At 38.6% G+C, this 15,673-nt stretch overlaps 1 non-coding gene across 1 annotated transcript; it reads left to right on the forward strand.

The window, feature by feature from the left end:
* Positions 1-10,086: 10,086 nt before the first annotated feature.
* On the forward strand, positions 10,087-10,194 carry LOC112768708 (small nucleolar RNA R71). Its single transcript, XR_003186106.1, has one exon. It is a non-coding gene; the product is annotated as a small nucleolar RNA R71 (small nucleolar RNA).
* The last annotated feature ends 5,479 nt before the right edge of the window (positions 10,195-15,673 follow it).

Genomic DNA, 15,673 nt, shown 5'->3' on the forward strand with positions numbered 1-15,673 from the left:
TAATCTATATTTTGTTTCATCCTATATGCCCAATATTTATTATATTTATATGTTTGCATATAATTGAGGCCATTATTTGTTTAGCTCACTTATCGAAATAAAGCCTACCCTTTCAATTACCTTTGGTAGCCACTTTGAGCCTTTAAATCCCATTTGTTCTATATTTTACCACATTACTAGCCTTAAGCGGAAAAATAAGTATATACCCCAAATTGAATCTTTGGTTAGCTTAAGATAAAATTGTGTGTGTTATTTAAGTATGGGAAATTGTAGGAACAAAGGATAATAAGGGAATGAGTCATGATAATATTATGGGAATTTGGATACCTACTCATGTGAAACTATAAGAATTAAAACTCTATGTGCATTGATAAGCTATGTTATTTTTATGTTTCTATGTTTATGAAAAAAATAAAAAAATAAATATAAAATATATTCAACAAATAAATAAGGGGACAAAATTACCCCAATGCTAAGTCAAGCATTCAAAGATCAATGCATGTATGATAAAATTAAAATAAAAGATTGAAACATGAGTATGGAATGTGAAAGGAAATTTCTGGGTAGCTAGGTATGAATTTTAAAAGTTACATAGAATATATATAGGTTATGTTAAAGCTTGGGTTAATTGAAGATTCAATTTATAAGCTTACTTAGCCATATATGCATCCTTACCCTTGTCTTGGCCCCATTACAACCTTGAAAAGACCTCATGATGTTTGCATTGGTATATTAAATGTTGTTGATTGGTTAGGAGAAGAACAAAAATTAGAGAGCATGATTAGAGAAGGATAAAGTGATGACCTTATACACTAGAGAGACTAGAGTGTACATACATCATCAGTGAAGGTTCCATGCTTGAATTTCTATATTCCCTGCTTTCATGAGCTATCTTCTTGTATTTTCATCTGTTCTTACTGTATAAGAATTGAGTTAGTGGAATTTGATTTGTAATTATTTTGAAGAGCTTATTTACTTTAGATCAAGTGGACAAGAATCATATAGTTGCATTCGCATATATAGGCTGCATTGCATTTCATAGGTTTTACATGTTCTTACTCATTCATTTTGTCTCCTGCAGCTAAGCATGAGGACATGCTAATGTTTAAGTGTGGGGAGGTTGATAAACCACTATTTTATGGTTTATATTGTGTTTAATTATGTGGTTTTATCATGATCTTTACCCACTTATTCATTAAATAAGCATGCATTTATAATTCCTTCCTAAAGTTATTGCATGATTGAAAACTTGCTTCCTAGAGACTTTTAATTATGTATTTTATTTCTCTTTTATTCCATTTGATGTCGTGATCTGTGTGTTAAGTGTTTCAGGCTTTATAGGGCATGAATGAGTTAGAGATTGGAAAGGGAGCTTGCAAAAATGGAAGAAACACAAGAAATTGAGGAGATGACCAGCGAGAAGCGACGCGGCCGCATGGATGACGCGACCGCGCGGCATGGAATAGCACGAGTGACGCGGTCGCATGGATGACACGACCGCGTGGCAAAGCAGAAAGCCGAATGACGCGGCCACATGGATGACGTGACCGCGTGACATGCGCGATCTGCATAATCTGCAGAATCGCTGGGGGCAATTTCGGGCCTTATTTTGACCCAATTTTTGGCCCAGAAAAGCATACTAGGGCCAGAGAACATGCAGAAACCAACAACAACATTCATTCCGCATAGTTTTAGTTTTCAGATCTAGTTTTACTCCTCCTCTAGGTTTTCTCTCTACACATTCATAGTTTTTAGGATTCATTATTTTTCATTGTTTTTGCATTGGGATATTGAGAAGAGTTATTGCCTCATCAAGACTTCGACATTCTAGTTTGTTCTCTTTACTTGTCTCTTACTCTTCCATGTTCCTTAATTTACTTAATTTTACTATTGGGTTATTTTAGCATTTATTAATACAAGAATCACTTTTATTTTTAATTAATCTTTTGATTATTATTTATCATATCTTTCTTTAATTCCCTTTCTTATGTTATGAATTTTACATTTACAATGAGCGAGTAGTTCCCTAACTTGATGGGGAGTTCATTGAAAGGAACCCTTGAGTTGGGATGCTCAAGAGAAAGATTGTAATTGGGTTTATTGTTGGATTGCTCTCTAGTCATTAACACCAATCCTCCCAAGAGCGGATTGGAACTTGTGGATAGAAATAGCATTCCAGCTTGTTTGACTTTCCCTTACTTAGTAAGGGACAACTAAACATAATAACCCTCAATTGTCAATTAATCTTGAGAGTACTCCAACAAGAATAGGTCTTCCAGCTAATCAACTCCCAGTCAAGGCTTTTATTTAAATTTATATAAATTCTCTAAATTAATTTTCTGCCATTCAACTCAAACCTTTTTTAAAACATCTGATTAATAAAATAGCACACTTTTCTACAGCTCGTTGGGAGACAACCTGGGATTCATACTCCCAGTATTCTAATTTTAATTTCTATGACACCCTTCTAAATTGATAAGCAGATGTCTGGTTGGTTGAGAACTATACTTGCAACGCATATTTTATAATCATTCTTAACTCGCTAATTTCCGCAAGCATCAAGTTCCCTAATGAGGAACCAAAGGAATCTGAGGCTCATATAGAGGCCATAGAGATTCCACTGAACTTACTGTTGCCATTCATGAGCTTTTATGAGTATTCTTCCTCTGAAGAGGATGAAGATATTATTGAAGAGCAAGTTGCTCAATATCTAGGAGCAATCATGAAGCTGAATGCCAAGTTATTTGGTAATGAGACTTGGGAGGATGAACCCCCCATTACTAATCAATGAACTAAATGATCTGGTTTAACTGAAATTACCTCAAAAGAAACAGGATCCTGGAAAGTTCTTAATACCTTGTACCATAGGCACCATGACCTTTGAGAAAGCTCTGTGTGACCTGGGGTCAGGGATAAACCTCATGCCCCTATCTGTAATGGAGAAACTAGGGATCTTTGAGGTACAAGTTGCAAGAATCTCACTAGAGATGGCAGACAATTCAAGGAAATAGGCTTATGGACTAGTAGATGATGTCTTGGTGAAGGTTGAAGGCCTGTACATCCCTGTTGATTTTATAATCCTAGACACTGGGAAGGATGAGGATGAATCCATCATCCTAGGAAGACCCTTCCTAGCTACAGCAAGAGCTATGATTGATGTGGACAGAGGAGAGTTAGTCCTTCAATTGAATGAGGACTACCTTGTGTTTAAGGCTCAAGGATCTTCTTTTGTAACCATGGAGAGGAAGCATGAAAAGCTTCTCTTAATACATAGTGAAACAGAGCCCCCACACTCAACTTCTAAGTTTGATGTTGGGAAGCCATCATTAAGCTCTAAATTTCTGTGAAGCTCTCTAAGAGCTCACTGTCAAGCTATTGACATTAAAGAAGCACTTGTTGGGAGGCAACCTAATGTTATTTAATTATATTTATTTGTTTTCCATTGTTATTTTATGTTTTCTTTAGGTTGATGATCATGTGAAGTCACAAAAACAAATGAAAAATAAAAAAACAGAATGAAAAACAGCATCAAAAATAGAACACCCTGGAGGACAGGCTTACTGTCGTTTAAACGCCAGTAAGGATAGCAGAATGGGCGTTAAACGCCAGCATGGGCAGCACTCTGGGCGTTTAACGCCAGAAAGGGCTGTCTGCCATCTGGCTGGCATTAAACGCCAGAAATGGGCATCTGGCTGGCGTTTAATGCCAGAAATGGGCAGCAGACTGGCTTTTAATTCCAGGAAAGGTAGCAGAGTTGGCGTTAAACGCCAGATTTGGTACAGAATGGGCGTTTGAATGCCAGAATGGTGCAGGGACTCAAATTTCTTGACACTACAAGATCTCCACCAACCCCACCTCTTCTTCTCTCCTCTTCACACCTTTCCATATCACTCTTCCCCAAACACCCTTGACCAATCCCATCAATAACTCTTCCCCAAATACCCCTCACCTATCAAATCTTACCCTCTTTTCCATAATCTCTTCACCACTCACTTCCACCCATCATAAAACCTCACCTACCTCACCATTCAAATTCAAACCATTTCCCTCCCAAACCCAACCCCTCATAGACGGCTACCCTCTCTCCCTTACCCTATAAATACCCCTCCTTACCACCTTTAATTTTACACATCATACACATTACACCCCACTTGGCCGAACCCTCTCCTCACCTCCATCTCCCTCATTTCTTCTTCTTCTACTTATTTCTTTCTTCGTTTGCTCGAGGACGAGCAAACATTCTAAGTTTGGTGTAGAAAAAGCATTGCTTTTTTTTTTGTTTTTCATAACCTTTAATGGAACCTAAGGCCGGAGAAACCTCTAGAAAGAGGAAAGGGAAGGCAATTGCTTCCACCTCCGAGTCATGGGAGATGGAGAGATTCATCTCAAAGGTCCATCAAGACCACTTCTATGAAGTTGTGGCCAAGAAAAAGGTGATCTCCGAGGTCCCCTTCAAGCTCAAAAAGAGTGAATATCCGGAGATTCGACATGAGATTCGAAGGAGAGTGGTGCACGAAATTGTGATCTCCAGGCTCGAACAAATCCTGGTAATGGCTCCAGAGCTTGGTGCTCTGATCTTAATTCATAATTGTCACAACTTCGATACAACTAACCAGCAAGTGCACTGGGTCGTCCAAGTAATACCTTACGTGAGTAAGGGTCGAATCCCATGGAGATTGTTGGTATGAAGCAAGCTATGGTCACCTTGTAAATCTCAGTCAGGCGGATATAAAATAATCATGGAGTTTTCGAATAATAAATAATAGAATAGGGATAGAGATACTTATGTAATTCATTGGTGAGAATTTCAGATAAGCGAATGGAGATGCTTTTCGTTCCTCTGAACCTCTGCTTTCCTGCTATCTTCATCCAGTCAGTATTACACCTTTCCATGGCGGGCTTTATGTGATACATCACCACTGTCACTGGCTACTTTCGGTCATCTCTCGGGAAAATGATCCAATGTCCTGTCACGGCACGGCTAATCGTCTGGAGGCATCACCCTTGTCAATGGCTTCATCTTATCCTCTCAGTGAATAATATGCTCACGCACCCTGTCACGGCACGGCTATTCATCTGTCGGTTCTCGATCATGCTGGAATAGGATTTACTATCCTTTTGCGTCTGTCACTAACGCCATGCAATCGCGAGTTAGGAGCTCGTCACAGTCATCCAATCATTGAATCCTACTCGGAATACCACAGACAAGGTTTAGACTTTCCGGATTCTCTTGAATGCCGCCATCATTCTAGCTTATGCCACGAAGATTCTGGTTAGGAGATCTAAGAGATACTCATTCTAGCTTAATTCATGTAGAACAGAAGTGTTTGTCAGGCACGCGTTCATAAGGGAGAAGGATGATGAGCGTCACACATAATCATCACCTTCATCACGTTCTTGGGTGCGAATGGATATCTTAGAAGCGAAATAAGAAGAATTGAATAGAAAACAGTAGTACTTTGCATTAATCTTTGAGGAACAGCAGAGCTCCACACCTTAATCTATGGAGTGTAGAAACTCTACCGTTAAAAATACATAAGTGAAAGGTCCAGGCATGGCCGAGATGGCCAGCCCCCTAAACGTGATCACAGGATCAGAATACAATCCAGGATGCCTAATACAATAGTAAGAGGTCCTATTTATAATAAACTAGCTACTAGGGTTTACATGAGTAAGTATTTGATGTATAAATCCACTTCCGGGGCCCACTTGGTGTGTGTTTGGGCTGAGCTTAAGTGTTGCACGTGCAGAGGCCATTTGTGGAGTTGAACACCAGTTTTTGTGCCAGTTTGGGCGTTCAACTCTGGTTTTGGATCCTTTTCTGGCGCTGGACGCCAGATTTGGGTAGAAAGCTGGCGTTGAACGCCAGTTTATGTCGTCTATTCTTGGCCAAAGTATGGACTATTATATATTGCTGGAAAGCCCTGGATGTCTACTTTCCAACGCAATTGGAAGCGCGCCATTTCGAGTTCTGTAGCTCCAGAAAAATCCACTTTGAGTGCAGGGAGGTCAGAATCCAACAGCATCAGCAGTCCTTTTTCAACCTCTGAATCTGATTTCTGCTCAAGTCCCTCAATTTCAGCCAGAAAATACCTGAAATCACAGAAAAACACACAAACTCATAGTAAAGTCCAGAAATGTGAATTTAACACAAAATCTATTAAAAACATCCCTAAAAGTAACTAGATCCTACTAAAAACATACTAAAAACAATGTCAAAAAGCGTATAAATTATGCGCTCATCACAACACCAAACTTAAATTGTTGCTTGTCCCCAAGCAACTGAAAATCAAAGTAGGATAAAAAGAATAGAATATACTATAAATTCCAAACTATCAATGAAACAGAGCTTCAATCATATGAGCGGGACTTATAGCTTTTTGCCTCTTGAATAGTTTTGGCATTTCACTTTATCCATTGAGGTTCAGAATGATTGGCATCTATAGGAACTTCAGATTTCGAATAGTGTTATTGACTCTCTTAGTTCAGTATGATGATTCTTGAACACAGCTTCTGTATGAGTCTTGGCCGTGGCCCTAAGCACTTTGTTTTCCAGTATTACCACCGGATACATAAATGCCACAGACACATAATTGGGTGAACCCTTTCAGATTGTGACTCAGCTTTGCTAAAGTCCCCAATTAGAGGTGTCCAGGGTTCTTAAGCACACTCTTTTTTTTTGCTTTGGACCTTGACTTTAACCGCTCAGTCTCAAGTTTTCACTTGACACCTACACGCCACAAGCACATGGTTAGGGACAGCTTGGTTTAGCCGCTTAGACCAGGATTTTATTCCTTTAGGTCCTCCTATCCACTGATGCTCAAAGCCTTGGGATCCTTTTTATTTGCCCTTGCCTTTTGGTTTTAAGGGTTGTTGGCTTTTTGCTCTTGCCTCTTGGTTTTAAGAGCTTTGGCTTTTTCTGCTTGCTTTTTCTTTTTCTTCTAAAATTTTTTTTTTCATTTTTTTTTCGCCTATTTTTTTTCTGCAAGCTTTGTTCTTTGCTGGTTTTTCTTGCTTCAAGAATCATTTTTATGATTTTTCAGATTATCAAATAACATGTCTCCTAGTCATCATTCTTTCAAGAGCCAACATATTTAACATTCTTAAACAACAACTTCAAAAGACATATGCACTGTTCAAGCATACATTCCGAAAACAAGAAGCATTGTCACCACATCAATATAATTGAGCTAAGTTCAAGGATAAATTCGAAACTCATGTACTTCTTGTTCTTTTGATTTAAAACAGTTTTTATTTAAGAGAGGTGATGGATTCATAGGACATTCATAACTTTAAGACATAGTTACTACTACTAATGATCATGTAATGAAGACACAAACATAGATAAGCACATAACATAGAAAATGAAAAACAGAGAAAGCAAGAACAAGGAATGAATCCACCTTAGTGATGGTGGCGTTTCCTTCTTGAGGAACCAATGATGTCCTTAAGCTCCTCTATGTCTCTTCCCTGCCTTTGTTGCTCCTCCTTCATTGCTTTTTAGATCTTCTCTGATTTCATCAATGGTGATGGAGTGCTCTTGATGTTCCACCCTTAGTTGCTTCCAATAATTGTGTGGAAGAAAATGAATCCCCTGAGGTATCTCAGGGATCTCTTGATTTGCAGTCAAATGTTCTACCACTGAGCTATAGACCCTTGATGGAAGCTTTTGTCTTCCCTTTCCTCTTTCTAGAGGTTTCTCTGGCCTTAGGTGCCATCAAGGGTTATGGAAAAAACAAAAAAGCTATGATTTTACCACACCAAACTTAGAATGTTGCTCGCCCTCGAGCAAAAGAAGAAAGAATAGAAGAATAAGAAGATATGGAGGAGATGGAGGGATCTGTGTATGGATGTGAGTGGTGAATGGAGAACAGAAGGGATGGTCATAAATGGAGAGAGAGAGGGTGAGGTGGGTGAGGGATTCACAGATCCTGAGATGATCCTGTGGTGTCCACAGATCTTGAGGTGATCCTGTGGTGTCCACAGATCCTGAGGTGTCAAGGCATTTACATCCCTGCACCAATTTAGGCATGCAAAATGCCCTTGCACACAACTCTGGGCGTTCAGCGCCAGGTTGGTGCCCATTTTGGGCGTTCAACGCCCATTTGCTGCCATTTCTGGCGTTAAACGCCAGAACCATGCTTGTTCTGGGCGTTCAGCGCCAGAACCATGCTCTGTTCTGGCGTTTGAACGCCAGACAGATGCTCCTCCAGGGTGTGATTTTTCTTCTGCTATTTTTGACTCCGTTTTCATTTTTTATATTTATTTTGTGACTCCACATGATCATGAACATAAGAAAACATGAAAAACAATAAAAATAAGAATTAGATAGACATTGGGTTGCCTCCCAACAAGCGCTTCTTTAATGTCAATAGCTTGACAGTGGGCTCTCATGGAGCCTCACAGATGTGCAGAGCTTTGTTGAGACTCTCCAACACCAAACTTAGTGTTTGGATATGGGAGTTCAACACCAAACTTAGAGTTTGGTTGTGGCCTCCCAACACCAAACTTAGAGTTTGACTGTGGGGGCTCTGCTTGACTCTGCTTGGAGAGAAGCTTTTTCTGCTTCCTCTCCATGGTTGCAGAGGGAGATCCTTGAGTTTTAAACACAAGGGAGTTCTCATTCCATTGAAGGAATATTTCACCTCTGTCAACATCAATCACAGCTCTTGCTGTGGCCAGGAAAGGTCTTCCTAGGATGATGGATTCATCCTCTTCCTTTCCAGTATCCAGGACTATGAAATCAGCAGGGATGTAAAGGCCTTCAACCTTTACTAACACGTCCTCTACTTGTCCATAAGCCTGTTTTCTTGAGCTGTCTTCCATCTCTAGTGAGATTTTAGCAACTTGCACCCCATAGATTCCCAGTTTCTCTATTACAGAAAGGGGCATGAGGTTTATCCCTGAACCAAGGTCAAACAGAGCCTTAAAGATCATGGTGCCTATGGTACAAGGTAATATGAACTTTCCAGGATCCTGTCTCTTTTGAGGCAATGTCAGTTGATCCAGATCACTTAGTTCATTGATGAACAAGGGAGGTTCAACTTCCCATGTATCAATGCCAAATAATTTGGCATTCAGCTTCATGATTGCACCAAGAAACTTGGCAGTTTGCTCTTCAGTAACATCCTCATTCTCTTCAGAAGAGGAATACTCATCAGAGCTCATGAAGGGCATAAGGAGGTTCAATGGAATCTCTATGGTCTCTAGATGAGCCTCAGAGTCCTTTGGTTCCTCAGAGGGAAGCTCCTTATTGATCACTGGACGTCCCAGAAGGTCTTCCCCCTTGGGATTCACGTCCTCTCCTCTCCTCACAGGTTCGGCCATGGTGCTTATGTCAATGGCCTTGCACTCTCCTTTTCGATTTTCTTCTGTATTGCTTGGGAGAGTACTAGGAGGGATTTCAGTGATCCTTTTACTCAGCTGGCCCACTTGTGCTTCCAAATTTCTAATGGAAGACCTTGTTTCATTCATGAAACTTACAGTGGCCTTGGACAGATCAGAGACAAAGTTTGCTAAATTAGAAGTATTTTGTTCAGAGTTCTCTGTCTGTTGCTGAGTTGATGATGGAAAAGGCTTGCTATTGCTAAACCTGTTTCTTCCACCATTATTAAAGCCTTGTTGGGGCTTTTGATCCTTCCATGAGAAATTTGGATGATTTCTCCATGTTGAGTTATAGGTGTTTCCATAAGGTTCACCTAAGTAATTTACCTCTGCTATTGCAGGGTTCTCAGGATCATAGGCTTCTTCATCAGAAGAAGCTTCTTGAGTACTGTTGGATGCAGCTTGCCTTCCATTCAGACTCTGAGAGATCATATTGACTTGCTGAGTCAATATTTTATTCTGAGCCAATATGGCATTCAGAGTATCAACTTCAAGAACTCCCTTCTTCATAGGCGTCCCATTATTCACAGGATTCCTTTCAGAAGTGTACATGAACTGGTTATTAGCAACCATGTCAATGAGTTCTTGAGCTTCTGCAGGCGTTTTCTTTAGGTGAATGGATCCACCTGCAGAAGTGTCCAGTGACATCTTTGATAGCTCAGATAAACCATCATAGAATATATCTAGGATGGTCCATTCTGAAAGCATGTCAGAAGGACACTTTTTGGTCAATTGTTTGTATCTTTCCCAAGCTTCATAGAAGGATTCACCTTCTTTCTGTCTGAAGGTTTGAACATCAGCTCTAAGCTTGCTCAGCTTTTGAGGAGGAAAGTACTTGGCTAAGAAAGCCGTGACCAGCTTATCCCAAGAGTTCAGGCTGTCTTTGGGTTGAGAATCCAACCACAATCTAGCTCTGTCTCTTACAGCAAAAGGGAAAAGCATGAGCCTGTAGATTTCAGGATCTACTCCATTAGTCTTAACAGTATCACATATCTGCAAGAATTCAGTTAAGAACTGAAAAGGATCTTCAGATGGAAGTCCATGAAACTTGCAGTTCTACTGCATCAGAGAAACTAATTGAGGTTTCAGCTCAAAGTTGTTTGCTCCAATGGCAGGAATGGAGATGCTTCTTCCATGTAAATTGGAATTAGGTGCAGTAAAGTCACCAAGCATCTTCCTTACATTATTATTATTTTCAGCTGCCATCTCCTCTTCCTGTTCGAAATTTTCTGAAAGGTTTTCTCTAGATTATTGTAATTTAGCTTCTCTTAATTTTCTCTTCAGAGTCCTTTCAGGTTCTGGATCTGCTTCCACAAGAATGTTCTTATCCTTGCTCCTGCTCATATGACAAAGAAGAAGGCACAGAAAAATAATAATAATAATAATAGAGATCCTTTATACCACAGTATAGGGATCCCTGTGTGAGTAGAAGAAGAGGGGGAGACAAAGAATATAATATAATGGAAGAAACACAACTGTGAGGAGGCTAGATATGTGAGATGAGATGTTAGGATATGAATGAATAAATAGAGTAAGATGGGGGAGGGAAAATTTTCGAAAATTATTTTGAAAAAGAGTTAGTGATTTTTGAAAATAGTTTTTGAAAAATGTTTAATATTTTTTTCGAAAATTTTTGAAATCAAAAATAAAAATAAAAACAATTAGTTAATTAAAAAAGAAATTTTGAAAAAGAGGGAAGATATTTTCGAAAATTAGAGAGAGAGAGTTAGTTAGGTAGTTTTGAAAAAGTTAAGAAACAAACAAAAAGTTAGTTAGTTAGTTGAAACAAATTTTGAAAAGATAAGAAGTTAGGAAGTTAGAAAAGATATTTTGAAAAGATATTTTTTGAAAAAGATAAGATAAGTAGATATTTTTGAAAAGATATGATTGAAATTAGTTTTGAAAAAGATTTGATTTTTAAAATCACAATTAATGACTTGATTCATAAGAAATCACAAGATATGATTCTAGAACTTAAAGTTTGAATCTTTCTTAACAAGCAAGTAACAAACTTCAAATTTTTGAATCAAAACATTAATTGTTCATGTTATTTTCGAAAATTTGGTATAAAAATAAGAAAAAGATTTTTGAAAAATATTTTTTTAATTTTCGAAAATAACTAAGAATTTTGAAAAAGATTTGATTTTTGAAAAAGATTTTGAAAAAGATAAGATTTTCAAATTGAAAATTTGGTTTGACTCATAAGAAACAACTTGATTTTTTTAAAAATTTTTGAAAAAGTCAACTCAAATTTTCGAATTTGATGAGAGAAAAAGGGAAAGATATTTTTTTGATTTTTGAAATTTTTATGAAAAACATGAAAATTATGCAATGCATGAAATTTTTAGATCAAAACAATGAATGCATGCAAGAATGCTATGAATGTCAAGATGAACACCAAGAACACCATGAATGTCAAGATGAACATCATAGACACAATTTTGAAAAAACTTTTAATGCAAAGAAAACATGCAAGACACCAAACTTAGAATTCTTTAATGCTTACGCACTAAGAATTCAAGAATGCATATGATAAACATGAAAAGACACAAAACAAAAAATCATCAAGATCAAACAAGAAGACTTACCAAGAACAACTTGAAGATCATGAAGAACACCATGAATGCATGAAATTTTCGAAAAATGCAAGATGCACATGCAATTGACACCAAACTTATGATATGACTCAAGACTCAAACAAGAAACATGAAATATTTTTTATTTTTGTGATTTTCTAAATTTTTTTTGGATTTTTATTTTATATTTTTCGAAAAATTATATGAAAAATAAAAAATAAGGATTCCAAAATTTTCAACATGAATTCCAGGAATCTTATGCTCTAAAGCTCCAATCAAAGGGTCAGGCATGGCTTAATAGCCAGCCAAGCTTTAGTATGTAACTCAGACATGACACGCCTGACATTCCTTACATTCAACAGCCAATTGGCTAAGAAAGATAAAGAAGCTCTTCTCTTGAGTATAAGGATTGAGACATGGCTTTACAGCCAGCCAGGCTTCATCATGCTTCATGAAACACTAGAATTCATTCTTAAAATTCTGAAGCCATAGAATAATTTATTTTTGAAAACATTTTTTTTTTCAAAAACAAAGGAGAAAATTTTGAAAGATTTTTGAAACATTTTTGAAAATAAAACAAAAAGAAAATTACCTAATCTGAGCAACAAGATGAACCGTCAGTTGTCCAAACTCGAACAATCCCCGGCAACGGCGCCAAAAACTTGGTGCACGAAATTGTGATCTCCAGGCTAGAACAAATCCTGGTAATGGCTCCAGAGCTTGGTGCTCTGATCTTAATTCATAATTGTCACAACTTCGATACAACTAACCAGCAAGTGCACTGGGTCGTCCAAGTAATACCTTACGTGAGTAAGGGTCGAATCCCACGGAGATTGTTGGTATGAAGCAAGCTATGGTCACCTTGTAAATCTCAGTCAGGCGGATATAAAATAATCATGGAGTTTTCGAATAATAAATAATAGAATAGGGATAGAGATACTTATGTAATTCATTGGTGAGAATTTCAGATAAGCGAATGGAGATGCTTTTCGTTCCTCTGAACCTCTGCTTTCCTGCTATCTTCATCCAGTCAGTCTTACTCCTTTCCATGGCTGGCTTTATGTGATACATCACCACTGTCACTGGCTACTTTCGGTCATCTCTCGGGAAAATGATCCAATGCCCTGTCACGGCACGGCTAATCGTCTGGAGGCATCACCCTTGTCAATGGCTTCATCTTATCCTCTCAGTGAATAATATGCTCACGTACCCTGTCACGGCACGGCTATTCATCTGTCGGTTCTCGATCATGCTGGAATAGGATTTACTATCCTTTTGCGTCTGTCACTAATGCCCTGCAATCGCGAGTTAGGAGCTCGTCACAGTCATCCAATCATTGAATCCTACTCGGAATACCACAGACAAGGTTTAGACTTTCCGGATTCTCTTGAATGCCGCCATCATTCTAGCTTACGCCACGAAGATTCTGGTTAGGAGATCTAAGAGATACTCATTCTAGCTTAATTCATGTAGAACAGAAGTGTTTGTCAGGCACGCGTTCATAAGGGAGAAGGATGATGAGCGTCACACATAATCATCACCTTCATCACGTTCTTGGGTGCGAATGGATATCTTAGAAGCGAAATAAGAAGAATTGAATAGAAAACAGTAGTACTTTGCATTAATCTTTGAGGAACAGCAGAGCTCCACACCTTAATCTATGGAGTGTAGAAACTCTACCGTTAAAAATACATAAGTGAAAGGTCCAGGCATGGCCGAGATGGCCAGCCCCCTAAACGTGATCACAGGATCAGAATACAATCCAGGATGCCTAATACAATAGTAAGAGGTCCTATTTATAATAAACTAGCTACTAGGGTTTACATGAGTAAGTATTTGATGTATAAATCCACTTCCGGGGCCCACTTGGTGTGTGTTTGGGCTGAGCTTAAGTGTTGCACGTGAAGAGGCCATTTGTGGAGTTGAACACCAATTTTTGTGCCAGTTTGGGCGTTCAACTCTGGTTTTGGATCCTTTTCTGGCGCTGGACGCCAGATTTGGGTAGAAAGCTGGCGTTGAACGCCAGTTTATGTCGTTTATTCTTGGCCAAAGTATGGACTATTATATAGTTCTGGAAAGCCCTGGATATCTACTTTCCAACGCAATTGGAAGCGCGCCATTTCGAGTTCTGTAGCTCCAGAAAATCCACTTTGAGTGCAGGGAGGTCAGAATCCAACAGCATCAGCAGTCCTTTTTCAACCTCTGAATCTGATTTCTGCTCAAGTCCCTCAATTTCAGCCAGAAAATACCTGAAATCACAGAAAAACACACAAACTCATAGTAAAGTCCAAAAATGTGAATTTAACACAAAATCTATTAAAAACATCCCTAACAGTAACTAGATCCTACTAAAAACAATGTCAAAAAGCGTATAAATTATCCGCTCATCAGAGAGGTTGGGAAATTCTCACCAACCCCATTCAACAAGTCGGGATCTTAAAGGTTCAAGAGTTCTATGCTAATGCATGGATCACTAGAAACCCTGACCAAGGTGTGAACCCGAACCCAAAGAATTGGCTCACAATGGTTCAGGGTAAATACTTGGATTTCAGTTCGGAAAATGTGAGGCTAGCATTCAAATTGCCAATGATGCAAGGAGACCCTCACCCTTTCACTAGAAGGGTCAACTTTGATCAAAGGTTAGACCAAGTCCTTAGGGACATTTACGTGGAAGGTGCTCAATGGAAGAGAGACTCAAGAGGCAAGCCGGTTTAACTAAGAAGGCTTGACCTCAAACCCGTGGCTAGGGGATGGTTGGAGTTCATCCAACGCTCTATCATTCCTACTAGTAACCGGTCTGAAGTTACTGTAGACCGGGCTATTATGATCCATAGTATCATGATTGGAGAGGAAGTAAAAGTTCATGAGATCATATCCTTAGAACTCTACAAGGTGGCGGATAAGCCCTCTACTTTGGCAAGGTTAGCCTTCCCTCATCCCATTTGTCACCTATGCAATTCAGCTGAAATTGTCATAGAGGAAGATATCCTCATTGAAGAGGACAAGCCCATCACTAAGAGAAGGATGGAGCAAACAAGAGAGCCCACTCATGGACCTCAACAAGAGCATGAGGAAGTTCCTCATCAAGAAATCCCTGAGATGCCTCAAGGGATGCACTTTCCTTCACAAAACTATTGGGAGCAAATTAACACTTCCTTAGGAGAACTGAGTTCCAACATGGGACAACTAAGGATGGAGCACCAAGAGCATTCCATCCTCCTCCATGAAATTAGAGAAGATCAAAGAGCCATGAGGGAGGAGAAACAAAGGCAAGAAAGAGACATAGAGGAGCTCAAGTACTCCATAAGATCTTCAAGAGGAAGAACTAGCCGCCATCACTAAGGTGGACCCATTCTTTAATTTCCTTGTTCTTATTTTCTGTTTTTTTTTTTTGAAAATTATGCTTTATATTTTGTCTATGTTTGTGTCTTTATTACATGATCATTAGTGTCTAGTATCTATGTCTTAAAGTTATGAATGTCCTATGAATCCTTCACCTTTCTTAAAATGAAAAATGTTTTAATTGCAAAAGAACAAGAAGTACATGATTTCAAATTCTATCTTGAAATTAGTTTAATTATTTTGATGTGGTGGCAATACCTTTTGTTTTCTAAATGAATGCTTGAATAGTGCATATTTTTTAATTTGTTGTTTATGAATGCTAAAATTGTTGGCTCTTGAAAGAATAATGAAAAGGGAGAAATGTTATTGAT

This window comes from Arachis hypogaea, chromosome 17, assembly GCF_003086295.3.
Source record: "Arachis hypogaea cultivar Tifrunner chromosome 17, arahy.Tifrunner.gnm2.J5K5, whole genome shotgun sequence".
NCBI classification, from domain to species: Eukaryota; Viridiplantae; Streptophyta; class Magnoliopsida; order Fabales; family Fabaceae; genus Arachis; species Arachis hypogaea.